The 22,074-nt window shown below is 44.1% G+C and overlaps 1 protein-coding gene across 9 annotated transcripts in view; it reads left to right on the top strand.

Annotated features, from left to right (window-relative positions):
* Window positions 1-22,074, top strand: part of STS (steroid sulfatase) — a 499,782-nt gene that overhangs the window by 82,306 nt on the left and 395,402 nt on the right. The gene's annotated exons all lie outside the window — the stretch shown is intronic.

The following is a 22,074-nucleotide window of genomic DNA, read 5'->3' on the forward strand; positions in this document are numbered from 1 at the left end:
TATCCCCCTGGGGCACCTTCTGTGGGTGCAGAAATGAAGCAGAGAACCCACCAGAAGGAAAAATAATGGATGAATTCATGAAAGACGAGCTGGGGGTGGGGGGGGTGCAGAATGAACCCCTCTTTTCTGTGCCTGACGTATAGTCAAGACATGGGTCAAGATCGTGTGTGACTACCTGTCAAATGTGTCTTGAAGAGCGGAGAGTAAATTGGAAGTCCTCATTTAGCAAGAGGTCAGGATAGTCGCACAAGCCACGGGAACCACAAGGAAACTCTGAAAATCAGGAGCCTTAGGGGTCGGTCCAGGTCCCTCAAACATAAAGCATAATTCTAACCAGGGTTTGGCTTATTGGATGTGGGTCCAAGGGATGGTCTGTTTAAAATGGACTCTTTCTAAGAGTCGTGGAGTAAGTGAAATCATTCTCAGAGCCTGCAATGCAGTGGACGTTGAGTAACTGCTCGGTGATAGGTTTATTTACCCTGACAAAAGGGCTGTGGCTGAGTGTATGTAGAAGACATTTATTTTAGGGTGCTACAGACCAGGCCCACAGTGGGTGCCCAGTTAAGTAATTTTTGAAGATGGCGTCACGAAGGGCAGATGCCTGTTGGTTGCAAGGCCCTGTCCAAGGTGCTGAAATCACTAGGCGAGCTTAGCTTTCTCTTGCGCACGTGGATACCAGTCCAACGGTGGGAGTGCATAAGGATGCTTTGCAAGAATATTAAAAACCAGTTGAGGGGGCAAGGAATAGCTCAGTGGTAGAGTGCATGCTTATCATGCGTGAGGTCCTGGGTTCAATCTCCTGTACCTCCGTTTCATAAATAAAAAATATACCTAATTACCCACACACACACAGAAAAAAATAAATTAAAACAACAAGACAAACAAAAACAGTGGGGGAGGGTATAGCTCAGGTGGTAGAGCGCATGCTTAGCATACACAGGGCCCTAGGTTCAATCTCCAGTGCCCTCTCTAAAAATAAATAAGTAAAGCTAATTACCTCCCACTCAGAAAATCAGTAAATACATAAAAATTCAGAAAACAAAACAAAAACAAACAGTTGAGCACCTTGTGACTCAAGATTTATCTCCATTTAAATCCAGGGCCGAAGTTTACAGATCCACCTCCGGGTTCCTACTTCTCGAAAACTAGCATTTCGGGGCCAACCAAAGTAGTGCCAGGTATTTTGTCCTTCTTCTGTTCTGTAGAGAATGTCATCTGAGCTGTAAGGCTGTGTCTTTCCCTTGGGATTCCTTCAATGCATCGGTGTTCCATCTTGAAATTTTTAAATGCTCTTATTCCTGATAAATGGGACCTTCTTTAAAGTGTGAAAAATCAGGTGCTCACTTCTGAGGGTTCCTAGAAATGGAAGGGCAGGGCCAGTAGAACATTCAAAGGAAGGGAATATCAGGAAGAATCCCCAAAAGAAAAATGAAAGGCCAGCCAGACACTCAGAAGAAAGACTAGGAGAAGTGGGGTCATGGGCCTCAGAGGGAGGAACATCTCCAGGAAGGAGGGTCAGCACCAACTAAGACTTCTGAGACGTCATTTGAGGAAGAGAGAAAAAGGGTCCAGTGGATTTCACTCCTGTGAACTTTAGGGTTATACCAGATTGCAAAGTGAGGGATTTGGGGGGAGCTGGGGGTAAGTGAGGTTGGATATTCCTTTTTAAGAAGCATGGGAGGACTTGGACGCAGGATGACTTATCATACTGTGTTGAACTTAGTCTTCCTGGAAATGGTGAGTTGGGTGTGGGCATCCATCAGTCGGAGTGTGTGCTTTTCAGTCCGACGCAGGGGCAGGAAGAAGGATCGTGGCACTGATGGATAATTGAAGTTTTGCCGGGGAATGTCACAAAAGTTGACTGGGCATGGGACTTGGGTGATTGGCAAGAGAATGACGAGGATGGCAGAGTACGGGAGGGGAAGGAGGATGGAAGGGGGCTGGTGGCTTGGGAAGTGATGGGCTGAGAGTCCAAGTCGGACTGTAGGAGAAGTGGTGGAAGGCTAGAACAAGGTGCAAGTGTTTAATTTCAGAGGCAGAACAATTCCAGGTGTCTCCAGACCTGTGGCGTATATCTACGATGATGACTGAAACACTAGATGCAAGTTCCTGTGTCAGGAGATCAAGGAGCTGGGAAGCCAGGGCACCAGTTCGGTGGGCACCTTTGCTGTGACAGAGATGCAGCAGAGATGACGAGCTCGGCCGTCCTGCGATGGTTACGGCTGAGTGGCTTCATTCACTTTCAGAGTGAAGGTCTACAGCTGGGGAGCGAGGGTGGCAGGCCAGTGGTGGGCTTTATGGGGAGAAATGTAGAGCCATTAGGGACAACATGTTCATGAGCTGAACTTCCAGTTGCATCAAATAGACACTCACTGTCGAGGTTTGGAAATTATTTCAGGGGTTGGTCACCAGCCAGAGGACCAGGTTTTTAACCGGTTTCAGGGAGGGAACGGGGATGGTCCACGTACACTAAGAGCGTGCTGGCTCCCAGCTCTGTGCAGCAAAGCCCCATCTGTCGGCTCCGTGACGCCAAGGCGGTATTGAGAGCTAGGTGCTCATGACACACGCATCGTTGTCACGTTGTAGCCATGGTGCCCGTGATGGCGAGCTGTGCTGGGGTGCACTTTGAGGCCATAGGAACCAGAACGTGAAAGTGTTCCATCATTAAACTCCTGAACTCCTGAAGGAAAGCACACATGTATCTCCTGGTCTTTCTGCAAGCAGACGTTGGATGTTGTGTGAATTCTTAGATGTGTTTTTTTAACTTGCACTTTTGTTTAAAAATGTGCTCTACATAAATGCTCAATATTGCTAATTAGCAGAGAAATGCAAATCAAAACTACAGTGAGGTATCACCTCACACCAGTCAGAATGGCCATCGTTCAAAAGTCCACGAACGATAAATGCTGGAGAGGCTGTGGAGAAAAGGGAACCCTCCTACACTGCTGGTGGGAATGCAGTTTGGTGCAGCCTCTGTGGAAAAGAGTATGGAGATTCCTTAAAAAACTAAAAATAGATTTACCTTATGATCCAGCAATCCCACTCCTGGGCATATATTCAGAAAAGATGAAAACTCTAATTCAAAAATATATGTGCACCCCAATATTCATAGCAGCACTATTTACAATAGCAAAGGCATGGCAACAACCTAAATGTCCATTGACAGATGACTGGATAAAGAAAATGTGGCATTTTTATACAATGGAATACTACTCAGCCATAAAAAATGAAATATTGTCATTTGCAGCAATATAGACGGACCTAGAGATTATCATACTAGCCAAAATAAGTCAGAGAAGGATAAAGTTCCTATCCAAATATAAAAAAAAAATAAATGAATCTATATATACAAAACATAAACAGACTCATGGACGTAGAAAACAAACTTATGTTTACCAAAAGAGAAAGAGATTTGAAGCAGGGATAAATTAGGAGTATAGGATTAGCAGATACATAAAACAGATAATAAGGTCCTACTGTAGCGCACAGGGAACTATACTCAATATCTTTTAATAACCTATAATGGAAAATAATCTGAAAAAAATGTATGTGTGTATATATATGTGTGTGTGTGTATATGTGTGTGTGTGTATATATGTGTGTGTGTATATATATATATAACTGAATCACTTTGCCGTACACCTGAAAATAACACAATATTGTCAGTCAACTTTCTACTTCAATTATTTTTTTAAAAGTTGTGCTCTGTAGAGTTTAAATTAAAATAAACAAACCATGTGGCCCTGGCTTCATAATAGACAGAATGATGGAAAAGAAAGAGGAAGTGGGGAAAGAGAATCTTGTGTAAATTTTAAAAGGGCAGTTCAGGCAGACAGGTGAGAGTAGATGCATTCACTGCAACAGGGTGATTGAACTTTTAGGGAGACATTATAGTGACCTCCCAGGGCCTGGCACGGTGGTGAGTGCTCTGCGTGCATTTGGAAGGTGTGATGATGGTGGCAGTGATGCAGATGGTGATACAGGTGATAACGGTAAATGAAGAAGGAAACGGCGATGGTGATGAGGGTGGTCCAGTGATGATGACGAGGAGGCGGAGAAGGAAGAGAGTGACGGTGCTCACGGGACAGAAGTCAGTTGTCCAGGAAACTGAAGTTTGGAATCCGAGAGTCGCTCACCCAAAGTGATGGATGCAGAGAGCTAGGAGTTCAGTCCAGTTCTGTCCTGCCTGCTGTGCGACCCTGCTGTTCTCCATTTATCTGAGCAAATTCCTTGGGCAGGTGGAATTTGGAAAATGGCGCTGCTGGAGAATGCGAGAAAATATATTGAGGTCTGTGTCGAGGGGAGCAAGGTCTTGCTGAGCATAAAAGCGAAAGAACCAAGAAGAAAGGAGAATTTAACACATATATGTACATACATGTGTTTTCTTTTCACATTCTTTTCCATTATACGTTATTAGAAGAAATTGGATACACTTCCCTGTGCTCTCCAGTAGGTCCTTGTTGTTTGTCTACTTCATGTATAGTAATGTGTGTTTGTTAATTACCAGCCCCTACTTTATCCCTCTCTCCCTTTTCCCTTTGGTAACCATAGTTTGTTTTCTATGTCCCTGAGTCTGTTTTTGGTTTGTGAATAGAATTTGTATCATTCTTTTTTAGATTCCACATATAAGTGACAGTATACGATATTTGTCTTTCTCTGTCTGACTTATTGTAATAACATGATGAAGAAGAATCTGGAAAGAAAAATACATACATGTATGTATATATGTATAACTGAGTCACTTTGCTGTACACCTGAAACTAGCATTGTAAATCAGCTACACTTCAATACAAAATTGTTTTTAAAACAGCCAAAGAACTTTAAAAAAATTTTTTAAAAAGGGAAAGATGGCGAATTTAATGACATAAGATCTAAAATTTCCTGCTGTGAAAAAAAAAAAAACATAGTAAACTAAAAAGACCAAGGACAGAGCAGTTAAAAAACATGTGCAACATTCATATAAAACAAAAAGAAAACGTGTGAGATGTGGAAAGAGGTTGTACAAAGAAGCCGATAAAAAGATAAATATCAGAAAAAAGAACGGGTTGTACCAATTGATCGTATCAGTTGACTACACACGGCTAGCATTGTGATTTCTGAAACAACACCCCCCCCAAAGTCTTTGTTAATGTAATGAGTGAAAGCGGGCAACTGTAATTTACTTCATTTTTTATTGAATTGTAGTTGATATACAACATGATGTAAGTTACATGTGTGCAGTACAGTGCTTCACATTTCTAAAGGTTATATACTCCGTGTATAGCTCGTATTAAAATATTGGCTATATTCCCTTTGCTGGGCAGTATATCCTTGTCAGGTTGCTTTATACCTAATAACTTGCACTGAAAGAGGGCAACTCTTTTTCAGAAAGTTACATATGCCGTACTGTATTGACTCCTAAACAGATCAGACGTTTTTCTTTCTTTTTTTTTTTTTTAATTAAACAAACAAACAAAAAAACACGTTGTCATTTAGCCAGCATGGATTCATAAGTCCTGTCCTCCATGGATGACATGGCTCGGAGGAGGTACGCAGCGGAATCTTCCAGGAGTTTGCCTCTGCTAACCGTACCTCTGTGTTTAGCTTACAAAGTGTATTTTAAATATTCAGCCAGCAGTTTGGTTTTTTTTTTTTTTTTTAATTTCTGCATCCCAAGCCGTCAATGACACAATTATTAAAACTCAACTCAAGCAACAAATTGGATTTTATTTTCACATGGGTGCTTCTCTTCATTGAAAATTCCTCAAGGGAATTTTCAAATAGAGTTTAAGGTGTCTGGGAGTGTCTCTCTGTGTGTGTGTGTGTGTGTGTGTGTGTGTGTGTGTGTGTGTGTTCATGTGTACATGTCCTTTTGCATTAAGTTCCTCTTCAACGGCATCCTAAATAACACACCTTAAAAAATGCACGCGTGGGTAAAATTTGCTTAATCGCGTCAGCGTGATGCTAACTCCCTGATGTGGCAGCTGAATTTTTAAAATTGGAAATGCATGAGTTTACTGCAGAGTATCAAATCTTGGGTGTATGTGTGGAACGGCAGTTTAGCTCTGAATGAGACGAAAGATGATCTCCAGCCCCACCGTTGCAATCCCCTCTTACCCAGATAATCAGCAGATAGAGCCTGCAGACAGGCAGCATCGACCCTGGGACTTTTGACAGGGTCTGGTATTACAAAAACCTCTGCCTAATGAACAGATTTTTTTATTCAAGCCGATCTAGACAGGAGAGACATGAAATACTTTCCATTACAGCCCACTGTTTACCTGAATGCAAGATACATAATGAGGTTTTGAAACTTCAAGAAGACGTTTGGGAAGTGATGACAGCCCGTCCCTTGTAAAGGAGTGAGTCCTGCAGACCCACCTGTATCTAATTTTCTTCCCACAACTGTCAAACTTATTTAATGAAGAGACAGTGTAAGAAAATCACATGCTAGATTTCCAAAAATAGACACTAAGCTTCAGGATATATGCAAAAAAAAAAAAAAAATTAGGGAGATGCGCTGTTAGACTGTTTGGGAGAGTTTAATGTGAACTTTTAAAAATGCAGGGCTTCCGTAAATAGTGTGTGGGCTATGGTTAGTGGGGTATACGTTTGTTTAGGTTCAAACTCCTTGCAGCCTTGAAGAAGAAAATGAATCTATGATACGTTAAAGTAAAATTCCGTTTGCCAGGATGTTCCATCGTTGACACTTTCTGAAATGCATGTTGGAGGGGTTCTTGGTGAGCGGGTGGCCATGGGGTAAATGGTGTCCCTGACCAGCCTGGGAGCGGATGGGCTTGGGGGCTGTTTTCTGTTCGTACAGGGTCCACCAGGTGTCAGGAGGAAGTGACCGCTGACTTCTAGCCTCCACATAGTTCCAGGGCAGAGTTTTGAAAGCCCTGTCCAGCGGCATCTCCTATACCCCTTTGCAAGAGAAAAACTATTTTTTTAATTGTTGACTGTGTAATCCGAATTTTTTTTTTATGCTGAATGTTTGACTCACTACGTGTAATTCTTTTTCTGACGGCCCAGGTCATCCGTATTATACAAAACCAAAGAATGCAGAGACTGAGAAGGGAAAGGGGGTGCCGTATGTGACCCCACCCCATTAGGTAAACTCGTTCATGGGTCATTCCATACATTTCTTTTTTTAAATAGGTCGCCAGTGCTTTATAAGAATGTTCGGATAGGATTCTTAACTGTCGTGAGTGTTTGATACAAATTCCATCCAATGTTTTGCAACATTTCTTTATCCCTCACCTGTCTACTTGGGCATCTTTCAGTGTCAGCATTTCGGTTTTCATGTCCTCTCTCTTCAACGACAGTTTATTTAATCATTCTTCTCGGGGATGGGCATCTGACTTCCCAGCAACTTTCTGCTGTTCTATTTACAGCTCTGCTGTCGCAAACATTCTTCTCTATGTATATCTGTGTGAATCTGTGGGAGCGTTTTTTACAAGGAAGATTTGCCAAGATTACAACGCGGGATCAGAGTATTTAAAAGTGGAGTTTTAGTAGCTGTTACCTGCAGCGTCTTACCCGTGCTTTTCGCCGGGACACCCGTTGGTCTGTGATGTCGCTAATTCCTCCGTCATCCTACGAACTCCAGATATTGTGATTCCAAAACTGCGGTTGCCAGAGGACGTTTCCTTGTCTGTTTGTCAGGTGAAAAAATGCCTTTTCACCGTTTAAATTTCCCTTGCTGCTGCATGTGGAGTTGAGACTTTCCGTTTTAGTCCACGGTTGTCTGTTTTCTCCTCAGAATCCCCTGTTCACACTTTTTGGCCACTTTTCTCTTGAATTGTTGGCCCCCTAATTGAGTTGTATGGGCTGTCCATGCGTTAAGTCATGAATATTCACTTGTTATGTTGCAAATGGTTTTCCTGCTTTTTTGTTTGGCACGTTGCTTGTAGAGTCGTTTTGATGAATTCCCGTGGTCGAATTTGAAGGCCTTTTCCTTCATGACTTTAGGGATTGATGACTGGCGGGAAAAAGGGCTCTCTCTACCCACAAAATTATATACATTTCTCTCGTACTGCTGCCTGTTGTGTTTATGTTCTTACTATTTACAGTTAGGTGTTTAATCTATGGAGAGGAACGTGTGTGTGTGTGTGTGTCTCCATGTACAGTGTTTGCTCATCATTGTGGGCATCAGTCGGGGTTGGGTAGCACCCTTGGCTGGTGTGAGACCTCACAGAACTTGAGTGAGACATGTTTGGTGGCCCGAGGCTGTACTTTGTCTCCAGGCGGGAGGCACCAGGTCGGGCTCTTTCTGCAGGTCTCTGCGGAGTTCACAACAGAAGAGCCATTACAGCCACCACGCGGCAGGTGGCTGTGGTCCAGTGGTCTCTTCCCAGGCTGAGCAGCATGGAACAGTTCATCACACAAGGTCTGCCCTGTGAGGGGCAGTGGGGATCAGCTCACGCCTGCCCCGACACCCCCGGAAGCTGATGTCAAAGCGTCTTAGGGCAGGTGGGGATGTTGGCCACACCCCTTCCACTACCTATTTCCCTCCGGAGTCACTGTTCCACCTGGCCCAGGGCACAAAGCCTTCAGATCATGCCGCGGGGAGAGGCCGTCCCACAGAGGGAGATCCCTGCTCTGCTCCTCAGTGTCTTCCTGGGCAGTGAGAGGGGAGCAGTTGGCAGGTGCTGTGTGAGCCCACCTGCATCCAAAGCTCCAGGTGGGCACACCTGGGACCCCGCTCTGCCTTCCTATGATGGTCCTCTGTCAGTTATTTTCCTTCTAGATCAGTTCTGTCACTTTTGCAAAAGAGAGTCAGGAAAAGGAGGGGGGCGGAAATGGACGTATATCCACCATGTTTCCAGAATCCTCACTAACCAGCGTGAAAGCTTTATTGAGTTTTGCTTTTAGAAGAGGGAAGAGGGGAGGGTATAGCTCAAATGGTAGAGCGTGTGCTTAGCATGCACGAGGTCCTGGGTTCAATCCCCAGTGCCTCCTCTAAAAATAAATAAACAAATAAACTTAATTACCCCTCCCCTGCCAAAAAAAAAAATAGAACAGGAAAAATAAAAATATGGGCTCATTCGAAGACTTTTATACTATGTGAGTGGATGTGCGGTTTCACGAAAGTGGGCAGTTCACGAGCGGAGTGCTTTCTTCCACCTGTTGAGACAGGCTGTTAGGGATGAGACCGCCCTTGGCTGTGTTCAGTGGGAGGTGTGGTGTCAAGTTGTCGTCTCTGGTCCCGGCCTTTCCGATTCTCACCACCTCTTCTGGCTTTGTACCCCTGTCACCCCACCACCGCCCGCCTCGCCGACCGTGCTCCTGATTCTCATGGTGGCCGTGCACCTCCTCGCTGCCCACCCTCACTCCCTCCAGGTGCCCTGCATTCATGGTCATCCCCGTGTGGTCCTGTGGGGAGGAGGCTGCATGAGCCCATTTTACAGATGTGAAAACCAGGGCACACAGCAGAGCAGCTTGTCCAGCAAGCTGTCAAAGCTGGCCAAGGGCAGAGGCAGAATTCGGACGCGGGTCTGTGCTGTGACGTCCCACATGGTGTTAACTGGGATGGCTGTCCTTACGGGACGTGGCTTCTGTGGGTTGATGGCAGTGGGATGGCCAGGGAAAGGCGTAGACTTTGGGGCCAGATGCCTGAGGTTCCACCGCAGGTGGGTAAACCTGGGCAGGTTACCTGTCTCATGGGCCTCTACTTCCTCATCTGCAAAATGGGATTCCAGCATTGCCTGTCTTGCTGGGATGTATTGGAGAAGGCCTGGGATGTATTCAGAACTGTATTGATGGCCCTTAGGATTATGACGGCTGCACACAGCTTCCGTCGCCTCGCTGCTCGCATAGTGTGTCTTCAACTCACCATCTCTCCTCTAACTAGACTTTCAAAGGCTTTTTTTGGTGGGAAAAGGGAGCAAATGGCCCAGTTTGATGTGTTAGGGTCTTGTGACCCTCTGTTGGTTTGATGTGTCGCCATGAGAAAATGGAGTATTTGGCATCCTTCCCTCAGCCTTTGCCATCTGAGCTCATTGGAGCATGACTTGCTGCCCATGGTCTGAAGGAGCTGCATCTCCAGGGAGTGGAGTGGAAATTCAGGGTCGCCAACTGTCTATGTTTGCAGGTGATTTCTGGGCTCACCCACTGGGCTGCTCAACATGGTGCCTGGAGCCCTGGGTTGGGGGCAGCGATGGCTGAACGTTCTTCAGTTATCTTAGGGAAGGAACCATGTGGGAAGGGAAGTCTTCTTTAGGGCAGGGCTCTGTTAGTCTCTTCGTTTGCTCCCAAGTAGCAGATAAAAGTGAAGGCAGGTTATAAAACAGCAGTATTTCTATAAACAAACTTCTTCTCCATCGCAAATAGATCTTGTCCATTTGGGTACCCCGAGCACCACGGATGTGAAAAACTGAGATGGAACAAGCTTCTGTTCTTTCTTGAGTTTACTGAGTGCTTGCTGTGCTTAACACGGAATTTCATTTGCTGAATGTCGTTACCGCCGGCACCCCTATCAACTCTAATTTAGACGAAGATGACTCTGAACGCTTATCAGTTACTTAAATTTTAGAACAAACACTCAGTGACATTCCCCTCCATGGTCTCCTTGGAGTCAGTCGTGGCAAAATGTAACTTTGGCAACACGTTCACATTTCCAGTTCGTAGAAAATTGTTACAGAAGGAACACTGTTGTCATAATATTTTTTCATTCCTAAGTAAGACAATAGCCAGAAAAGAGCAAAAAATGACAAAATTACAGCATTTTAAGCCTTTTAACTGGGATCATTTGAAGCTAGAATTGCCTGTCAGGTACTCCCGTCGACATGACCGTTTCTTGCCTGCCAAACCGTGTCGGTAACAACCATCTCATCAATGCATTTATGCATCTGATTTTTAGCAAGTAAAAAAGCCTTCCTTTTAGAAGGAGGAAAACCTGCAAGAAATAAGCTTCTCGGACAATCTTTGAAGCTTTGAAGACTGACTTCTCACTCTATCTGTACAACTTGACGTTTGGGTTTTGCCTAGCGCAGCTTTGCCGTTAAGCCGAGGCGGGCGGAGAGGACGGAAAGGGCGCTGCGGTTTATGCTGAAATAGAAGCACAGTTACCATAATTGCCAGTAGGGTAGATGTTTCCGTTCTCTGCCACCTTGTCCTCGGAAAACTTCCAGAGAGGTCATCCCACCAGGGGGAAGCTTCTGTAGAGAGCGGCTCTTCTGAACAGGGGTGAGGCTTGCTCAGACATCATGGCCACAGAGGGAGCCGTCCCTTCAGCTGGGGTTACAAGAAAGGGCACGTTGGCCAGGGCAGGAGAAATAGACTGAGGACATCCACAGGTGTGGTGAGCACTGATGACACCCCAGGGTGGAGTCCACACACCCCTGCAGGTGTGTGTGCCTGCACCTGCCTGCACAGAACTCCAGGTCGTGCCCTACACGTGCGCCCCCCTTGTCTGCCCACAAGCCAGGAAGCCCCTTGGCGAATCGTGGCTCTGCACGCGGCCTCCACTGGCTTTCGGCCACAGCTCTGTATCGCACGACCTTGTTCTGCCTGCAAGTCTTCTTTATTCTCATGGGAGAAAGCTTTCAATCCCTTTGCTCGCAGCTCTGCTCCAGAGTCCCACGTGAAGTGTCTCTTCCTCCAAAGGATGGCTCTTCTTCCTTTGAAACTAGGCAGGCCTAGGTGGACTGGAGGTGGGGGTCACTGGTCAGGGTCAGGTCTGCTGTCTGGCGTTGGTTTCTCATTCTGCTCTGAAAGCAACCGTGGGAGAGGGTGTAGGGCTTGCCGTTGTTTGAGGAGGGAGAAGAAAGACTTCCAGATTGTTGGCTACTTAAACCCTGGAGATCAGCTCCGCCAACCCTGTTGGCCCTCCATTGCCATCTGCACTGCAGGATCAGACATCTCCGCCCTTGGGCTGCGTCCTGGAGTCTCAGAGTTGAACCACTCTTGCTTGCTGGCCATGAGTCCCTCATACACATTAATCAGGCTTCTTTATTCAGGACTTTTTTGAGAGTAAAGAGGTGGAGTTCCTAACCCAGAGCCATTGCCAAGAAAATGTGGTTAAGACAAAGGCAAGTTAGGGCCACAGAGGACCTAAAGATTAGAGCCGTTTAATTGTCCCGCTTCCTCAAGCTTGTATGGGTGGCAGTGTTGAAGTTCTTTTCTGCTCTGTTCCTCCATGACCCCTGCCCCATCCATTTGTCCAGCAAGTCCACACACCCGACGCACGCCATGGTCAGTCCTGGGCTCTGCTCTCAACTGCATGCGTGTTAAATGCTTTGCTTGTCCCATTGAGCCTCTGTCTTCCAAAGTGCAACTTTTTTTCTCCATAACCTATACTTGATTTTATCTCTGCGCGTTAGGTGCGCACATCTGGAAGGCTGAAGGTAAATCAAGGTATCAGAAAATCCGATGATAGGGCAGCTAGAATAAAGGGGAAAAATATGCATATATATGTTTTCTAGTTCTCCCCCCTTTCTGTGGGAGTTCCCAGGAAATCTGTATATGTCACATAATAGTGAAGAGGTTTTTGCAGCCTCAGCCCAGAAATGCAGGCACTACAAAGTTAAGATGGGTGGGGAGGACACTGGGGCAGGACCAGTGCAATTCTCTCGACCCAAAATTTGGCCATAAGATTTAGTTGGAAATTCATCATGTAGAATATTGATTTTCATTCCCTAAATTAATTAATCTTATAAATCATTAACCTCTGGGTTTTATAAACTCTGTAACCACATTACCATTTTTGCAAAGCCCGAAGCTTAATTTCATGGTCTTGGGCCTGAAGTGGTTTTTTTGTTTGTTTTTTTTTTTTACCTTGAATTTACGTCTCAATTTAAAATGAATGGTTTCTTTTATGGAAGTATCGTTGATTTACAATGTTGTGTTAGTTTCAGGTGTATAGAAAAGTGATTCAGGTATATATACTGAATTCTTTTTCAGATTCTTTCATTATAGGTAATTATAAGATATTGAATATAGCTCCCTGTGCTGTACAGTAGGTCCTTGTTGTTTATCTATTTTATATATAGTAGTGTATATTTGTTAATCCCAGACTCCTAATTTATCCCTCCCCCAGCCCTTTCCCCTTTGGTCACCATAAATTTGTCTTCTGTCTGTGGGTCTATTTCTACTTTGTAAATAGGTTCATTTGTATCATTTTTTTTAGATTCTACCTATTAGTGATATCATATGATATTTCTCTTTCTCTGTCTGACATTTTACTGACTATGATCATCTCTAGGTCCATTCGCGGGGCTGTAAACTCTAAACTCTTTCGTAAATAATTTCCATAAAGAAGATAATACTGCTTGAGATTTTCAGATACAAACTACTATATATAAAATAGGTAAACAATAAGTTCATACTGTGTAGCACAGGGAACTGTATTCAATATCTTGTAGTAACCTACAATGAAAAAGAAAATGAAAATGAATATATGTGTGTATATGCATGACTGAGCTATCATGCTATACATGAGAAATTGACACAACATTGTAAAGTGACTCTACTTCAATTAAAAAAAAAGAAGATAATACTGTAAATTATCATGGAATCAAGCTGCCCGATTAATTCAAACATTATTAACAAGATTTATAGTAACATAGCAATAAAGACCATCACCACAGTAGTAGTAGACAATTATTGGCTAACAGCAGCTAAAATTTAAAAGCCTTTGATATGTGTGTTATTCCTTCCAGCTAGATTTCTGTCGACTCCTGTGTCCTCGACTTTGCCGCACATATTGAAGGTGTCTTTGTTCAGAACTGAACAGTGGATGCAGGGAACTGGAGGATGCAGATGGGGGAATCACAGGGGGGTTTTGGGTAATAGTCCCTCCACCTTCAACCCCTTCTAATGAGCACATTCAATTTGCTAGTTAAACGTTTCCAGGCCCAGAAAGAAAAGATACGTTAGGATTCGAGAGATGGGGTTAAAGCAATGCTCAAATAATATTCCACTGAGAACCAGTGTATATATTTGAAGGAGGAGGTCCAAATTCAGGGTCAGGAGTACACGAATACCTGTTGCCTTTGAGTCATGACCCAATTAGGGTCTGTCTAGAAGCCACATGCAGCAGTCCCCTTGCAGTGTATAATGTGTATGTGCAGTCGAACTGTAATAAGTCTACATAATAAAACTGAAAAAGGAAAAACAAAATCCCCCTGCAGAGGTGTGCTGCACCTGCTCGAATTAGCTGAATTAACCAATTAGTTCAAATGAAGTTACGTATTTAGAGTAGTCAGCACGGTGCCTGGAATGCAGGAACTGATAAGTGCTAGCTGCCATTTTATTATTATTATTATTATTATTATTATTATTATTATTATTATTATTATTATTATTATTATTATTAATTATTATTATCCCTTTCACAGGTGGGCAAAGCGTCTTTGCTTACAATGCGCATATGCCCCCATTATTTTGAGCAGAAAAATCATAAATGGGAAAAAAAGTCTGTGATGGAACAGAAGACACAGATTTGCAGTGTCTCATGGGTTTTTATATTATTAGCAGTATTTCCGTGTGTGTTTGAGATGTCCCCTTTGGACTTCCCAGTTTTTGGAACAGCCCATCTGCCCACAGCCTTGGTATTTAGGTTCTTGGGGGAAAAGCTGACCTGTATCTCAGAGCCTGAGCTCTCCCCCGTGAAGTTAACACATCATCCCAGAGTTAGGCCACCTGGATTCAGAGCCAAGCATGAGAGAGAAGCTTGGTGTGTGGTGTTAGTCAGCGTGTCTGGGTTTTAATTTGAGCGTCGTGTGTGAGTGGAACCCGTGATTCTTGTACAAGGTGTCTCCAAAGGGAAGTGTAATTTTCCATTTTGTATCTTCAGCTTTAGAGATGGTAGAATGTCCAATGCAAAAAAAAAAAAAAAATCTAGTCCTGAAATAAGGAGTATGGACGATGTGGTGGAGCATCATAAATGAGAGTGTTCTGAAGGGGTTAATTACCTTGATCATTGTCCATGGCCTCGAGACCTTCTCTGCTCACAGCCCAGCTCGGGTGGGAAGTGTATGGCCATCTCTCCCACTGCTAGAGAAGCTCTGGCAGGTCTGTTTCCAGCACTGGCTTCAGTCAGAGGAATTGCCCCGGGGGAGTGCAGGCAACGCCATACTCCGTCACAGAGCAAGTTACACCAGTGGCCACTCCAGACAGCAAACGGCTGCCCCAGAATCTGCAAGCTTTCTTTTCCGCAAGACAGTCAGGTCTGGCGAATACAGTGGCGTGGCCAGATCAAGAGACCGCATGTTCACTCTGAGCGCTGCCCTTTGCAAAGACTTCCTGCCGGTCTGATGGCCCGCTGCTCGGGTCAGCCAGCCCACTGTGATCCTGGTAACCCTGGGGAAGCCCTGACCACAGACCCTTCCTCGGACTCGCAGGCACACTGACTTCAAGTGTTCCCCTAGACACACTGTATGGTCAGTGACACTGTCCTTCTCTGTTCGCGGGAGAGCACCGGTGTGCTGGGTGAGAATGAGAACTGGTTGGAGTTATTTAAATTATTTCCAGCCAAGGTAACACCCTAGGGGGAGAAAAGAAAAAAAAAACACACACACACATAAGATATTGTCAGTCCGAGAAGATAGCTGAGCAGAGCCGTGAAGGTATCCCAGATGGTGCGAGCAGACGCCGGTGCAGCGGGATAAATCACACATTATGGCTGGGGTGAGGGTGGAGATAGGCTTCGTGGAGGAGATCAGAACATCATCATCCAACCAAGTACAACACAAAATCAGGTGGACTTCCTGGAAACGGTGTGGACTCAGATGGGAGCAAACCCAACAGGGAAGGGAAGCAAAGGGAAGGAAAGGGCGTCCATACTCCGGCAACATTTCCATCTTGCTGTTTCCTGTTTCTTACTTACCCTGATCACCCTAATGATCTGTTTATTGTGTTTAGGTACCATGTTTAAAAATTACATGTTAAGTTGCGTGTAAGCACCCTGTTGCTCCCCCTCCCTCCGTTCCTGAAACCATCCTGCAGGAGTTTCATTTTCGGTGCCTCCTTGGACCCTGTGTCTTGGGGGGGCATCTGAGTAAATGGGTCCCAAACTGTACCTCATGCAACAGTTGTGTTGCAGCCAAATAGAGTAACACAAAACGCCAAGTCTTTTTTTTTTTTTTTACTTATATGTATTTTTTTCAGATTCTTTTCCATTACAGCTCATTACAAGGAATTGAATATAGTTCCCTGTGCTATATAGTAGGCCCTTGCTGTTTATCTATTTTATTTATTTTTTTATTAGTTTTGGTTTCCTATTTATTTAATCAGACTAGCTACATAAGTTATCAATTCATATTTTTATCCAAGAAGTATACAAACATGCTTACTTATACAATAGTATGCTAGAACCACCTTCTACTGGCTTGCAAAATTTCTTTTGCATGCAGGATCCATTCTACATTTTAAAAAATCTATTTTATATATGTATATATGTATATGTGTGTGTGTGTGTGTGTGTGTATATATACATATATATATAGTAGTTTGTATCTATTAATCCCAAACCCCTAATCTGTTCCTCTTTCCACCTCCCCCTCTGGTAAGCACAATTTGTTTTCTGTGTCCATGAGTCTATTTCTAAAATACCCCATCTTCTATTCACTATTACAGTATTTTGCTTGCTTCTGTTTAAAAATATCCTGGAATCAAATAACAAATGAAAACTGTGTCAAACGCCACCAGCTGTGTCCCCAACACACACCGCAGACACCAGCACATCATTTTTATATCTTGACCAGCTCATGGAATGCAGATAAATAATTCAATCCTACGACTTTTATTTTCGGCCGTGTCTTGTTTTTTGTTTTTTGTTTTTCCTTTTAGGTACAAGGTTTTCAACTTGACTTTATACTGTAGATTACTCATATGCTTTCAAATGTCCCATCTGGGGGATAACCTTGAGCTCCTTGTAATGGAGAAGATCAGGACTGCAGTTTTGGAAATCTCAAACGTTTATTTTGGGAGGAAGTACAGGGTTGAGTTTACCTGCACGCCAGGGGCATTGCTCCCAACCAGAGACATTAAATCTGTGTGTGCGTTAACCACACGTCCTGATATGTGGCGTGGCGGTTTTGCTTCTAACCCCCCGTAAGCTGACAAGGAATTGCCCTTCTAGGGCCAGTGACAGCGGAATTTCTATATGCCAGTCGGCAACCGACGCAGGACAGCATCGAATCATAGAGTGATGCTTGCTTCCCGGAGCAGCGCCTGGCGTTTTCCGTGCCCCGTGGACAGTCGGCGCTACCACCTCGTGCTGCAAATGGGCGCTCTCCTTTACCTTAAAATCCTTAAAATATTTCCGTCCCGTCGTTCCCCTGTTGATCACAGGAAGGACTTACTAAAAATAGTTTCAGAGGAGCTTTTTAGGATTTCCTGTGTTCCCCAGAATTACGTTGAGTAGGTGGAATTCTCTCTTAATGGCTCATGGTGGGTGGCTGCTTCAGAAGATTTTTTTTTCCTTATGAGCTTGACGCATCCCAAGGGGTAGGCACGTCACAGCATTTTGCTTCCATATTTTGTCTGAGCCGACCTACATTGTAGAAGAAAAGAGAAAAGTCAAATCTGTTGAAATAGCAAGTCTTCTTTCTAAAAGGCAAGCTGATTTTTTACATCCTTTGAAGAGCTTGGCTGCACTGAACACTCACAGTCCTGCGCTCAGAGTTCTGAGCGCATTTCTCCTCCCTGATTTTCTCGTGGCAACTCTCTGCTGCTCTACATTCTCATCTGCGACTTAGACACGAAGGACCTCAGTGAGCAAGCCAGCCACCCAGGACTCAAACCAGGTCTCCTTCTCTCAGGACCCAAGAGCCACAGCCTGAGCATTTAATGCTACGTGATCACACCTCATGCAAGACCGAGGTCCTACCTGTGCGTCCGAAACCCTGCTCCCTCCCGCGTGGCACGTCCCAGTGCTGACCCCAAATGCTGTCTCAGTACTTGCTTGGGACCTGAATCAATGGAGTGAACAAACTCCCCAGAACCCAGGCCTCCTCTGCAACCCACATTCAGACCTGAAGGACGTAGGACCCCGATTTTCACATCTGCACGTTTTCTCTGTGAGGACGACGGAACACTGGCCAGCTAGCCCTCGTTTGTTTCCCATCACACTCGCCCTCGTTGTCGCCGGTTAAATAACAAAGTGCCCTTGAAATGGCTTGCTTTCTGCATTTGTCTCATCTCAGGAACCGTATGAGAAAGCTCTGGAAATAAAACATTTCATTTATCAGCTATCCTGCAGCCCGGCCCTGGTAATTCAAAACTATCATCCTGTATAAATTGGTATCATTATACCTTGAGAACCTTACTGAAAGATAATACTGGCGGACCCCTGATGTGCCATGTGTTGATCTGAAAGCAAGAATAAATACAGCAGTATTTGTTGCCACAGGAGGTTTCTGGGCAGAATTTTTAGGAGAGAAATACGTTAGGCTTTTATGGGATCAATCTCATGAAAAATGGGATGGTTCATGAGCTTTCAGAGTGAGACTCCGGCATGAGATCCAAACGGTATGGGATTCCAGACTGTATCCCTTGAGAGAGAAAGAATGAATAAAAAATCAGAAATCTGACACTTTATTCACAGATGGAGCCAACTTTTCCACCACGTGTACCTGCATAGTGGCCTCGTCTAAATTCTCTTCTATGAAGCTCCGCCCGGGGGTATAAGGTGCTTCTGATGAAAATGATACAAGTTGCCAGTCTTGGCAGTGAATCAGAAAAATGGATGGGGGCAAATAAACCATTGTGGTCATTTGAAATCTAGGAATTTGGAGGAATCCCTAGGGAGGTAGTGTTACGATGGGGAAGGATGCCTTATGCATTTTAGTAGAAGGAACGTGGGTAGTGAATGCAGGTGAAGGTTCGTCTGGAGATGAGAACAGCCTGGAGGGGAAACTGCAACCAGGAGATGGAGGTGGCTTGGGAAAAGACAAGGGTGCCCAGGTGGCTTTGGGAGCAAACACTGTCCCTGACACCCCACGTGCCCCAGTCTGTAGCCCGCGGGCGGGAGGCTTCTCACAAACACGTGTTGACTGCGTGGATGAGGAAGTGTACAAGCCAACAGTGTCTTTGAAAGGCATTTTTTAAAAAATTAGTAGACAATTTTTTTTAGCACTTTTAAGTTTACAGAAAAAGAGAGTAGAAAGTACAGAGAGTTTGCCTACATTCCCTTTGTGTTAGGGCTGGACATTTGTTGCAATTAAAGACCCAACACTGATACATTATTATCAGTTAAAATGCATAGTTTACATCAGAGTTCACTATTTGAATTGTGCCTTCTATGCACTTGGGCAAATGTATCATGATTGCAATATCATACACAATATTTTCACTGCCCTAAAAATCCTACCCCTGGCAACCACCGTTGGGTTTTTGTTTGTTTGTTTGTTTGTTTGTTTGTTTACAGTCTGCATGGTTTTGCCTTTTCCAGAGTGTCACAGAGTTCAATCATGCAGTGTGTAGCCTTCTCAGGGTGAGTCCTTTTACTTAATGATATGCATTTAAAGGTTCCTGCATATCCTTTCACGGCTTGATGCCTCATTTCTCTGTATCACTGAATAATATTGCATTCTCTGGATAGACCACAGTTAGTTTATCCACTCACCTACTGAAGGACACCCCGGTTACTGCCAAGGTTTTGCCAATTATAAATAAACCTGCCATAAATATTTGTGTACAGACCTTTATGTCCACAGGAGTTATCATGGAAGCCACATGTTTTAAAAAAGGCATGACTGGGACATTGTGCTGTACACCAGAAATTGGCACATTGTGACTGACTATACCTCAATTTAAAAAAAAAAAGACATTTCTTCAGCACTTCTGTGTACTGAAACACTTCTGTATATATGAAAGGTGAATTTCATTTGCAATAGAGGTGCATGGTTGTATGCCCATTTGCAAAAGACCAATTACAAGGAAGTAAGATCTTCAATCCTCTGCTGTCTGCCTAATCCGTGTTATTCTACTTAGAAATTGTTATACGCACCAAAAGGGGCATTTTCCCTTCAAAGTGTAAGTGGGGGTGTTAGTGGTTATTGCCTCTCCCTTTGTCAACTCACTAAACTAATTACCATTTTCAAAGTGATAAACCTGAAATTAGTGTCAGAGTCAAATTACCCCAAGCCCGAGTGCACAGGTGGTTTGCCTAGCTGGACCGAATAACACGGCAATAAATGTCTGCCCGACGATGATTTATCGTGGGAGACAACGCTCTAAAGTGGCCCTGTGTGTCTCATTCCTCGGTCCTGAGTATGACATTTATGTATATGGCGTGGCTTCTAGGAGTTTGTCATATGAGTTAAAAAAAAAAACTGAGAAAGATTGAACGTACTCTGGCCTGTGGCATTTGCAATCAAATAGCAAAAAATATGTCTGGGAACAAATGACTTGACTTGGGTCTTGCTTCTGCTTCGGAAATCATCTCTGCCACCTCCGTGGAGGGTTGACCCTGCAGACTTCTATGCCTTTTCTGGACCATGGCGGTGAGGGTGCAACCCCGGGGTGGAGGGCCTGCCTTCACTGGCATATGACCTACCTGCCAGGTGTCCCCATGTGCAGTTACTGTTTCTGCTGCAGAGGGTACCTGGTGTCCTTGTAGAAGTCCAGTTGTTGTGGTTATCCTACAGTGACGAGATGGACCCCACCCGCAGTGTGGGTCCCACATCTAAACTAGTTATGCCACAGCCACGCCAAGAGGCTATGGAAAGGGTTGTAACTCACAGAGTGAGGCTTTCTGGGAGGAACAGGGCAGCTCCTAAAATGGTCCGAAGATAGCTTGAGAGAGATGGAAAAGAGACAGAGTCAGCTTTCATGGTGGGTGGGAGCTGGATCTTGGATGTGGGTTCCTGCATGGAGGCAGGAACTGGCGTAGTTAGCACCTCCCACAGACACTGAAGGAGGGAACCAACCCCCAAGCTTTCATATTAGCTTACTGGGGACAAGTGGAAAAGGCAGAGGTGAGGATTAAAAGCTCTTAGTAGTCGAACATCAAAAGGCAAAGTCAGGGAAACAACCTAAATGTCCATCAACAGATAAGTGGGATAAAGAAGATGTGGTGAATGTATGTACAGTGGAATACTACTCAGCCATTAAAAAAAGAATGAAATAATGCCATTTGCTGCAACATGGAAGGACTTAGAGATTATCATACTAAGTGAAGTAAGTCAAAGACAGATATCACATGATATTACTTATATGTGGAATCTAAAATGTGATGTAAATGAGTTTATTTACACAACAGGAACAGATTCACAGACATAGAAAACAAACATATGGTTACCAAACGGGAAATGATGGGGGAGGGATAAATTAGGAGTTTGAATTGGCAGATACAAACTACTATACATAAAATAGATGAACAACAAGATTATACTGTACAGCACAGGGAACTATATTCAATATCTTGTAATAACCTATAATGAAAAAGATACGGAAAAAATGTATACATATGGATACTGAATCGCTGTGCTGTACACCAGAAATTAACACTGCATTGTAAGTCAACTATAATTCAATTAAAAAAAAACAAAGTCAGACCCTTTAATACCTCACACTATGACTGTGCGCATGAACTGACTGAGTTAAAGGAGCAGCATATGAGTACATAGATCTCTGTGTAAATTATACATTTTTTTCTTCTAGTTTGGACATCATTGCCTTCTGATTTGAGAGAGGATGATAGTAGCTTCCTAATCAGAGATAACGTTTTGGCCCGTGATTCAGTCTTCACCTGGCTTCTGTGGTTGGTGGTGGTTTTTTTCCTTAAGGAAAATTTTAGGCATAAATAGAAATAGAAAAGTGCAGTGAACTCCCTTGTGCCCCTGATCCACATTTAACAGTGAACGAAGTCATCTTGCTTAACTCACATCCCTTCTTCCTGGGTTAATTTGAAGAAGGCAGCGGCTATCCGTGGGTCTTCCAGGAGGTAAATCTGATTTCTCTCCTGAATGTCTTTTTCATTCCTGTGTGATTCTCAATGACTTCATCCACTTAACTACGTGAGGTTTGAGACTGTGGGATTTGGAATCAGATTTAATTCTTTTTTCCTGGGTCTCCCACTTCCTAACTGTGTGGCTGTGAGCGGGTCATGTACCATCTGGGAGCACTGTGGCTGTCACCTGTAAAATG

This window comes from Camelus bactrianus, chromosome X (assembly GCF_048773025.1).
Source record: "Camelus bactrianus isolate YW-2024 breed Bactrian camel chromosome X, ASM4877302v1, whole genome shotgun sequence".
Classification (NCBI taxonomy): domain Eukaryota; kingdom Metazoa; phylum Chordata; class Mammalia; order Artiodactyla; family Camelidae; genus Camelus; species Camelus bactrianus.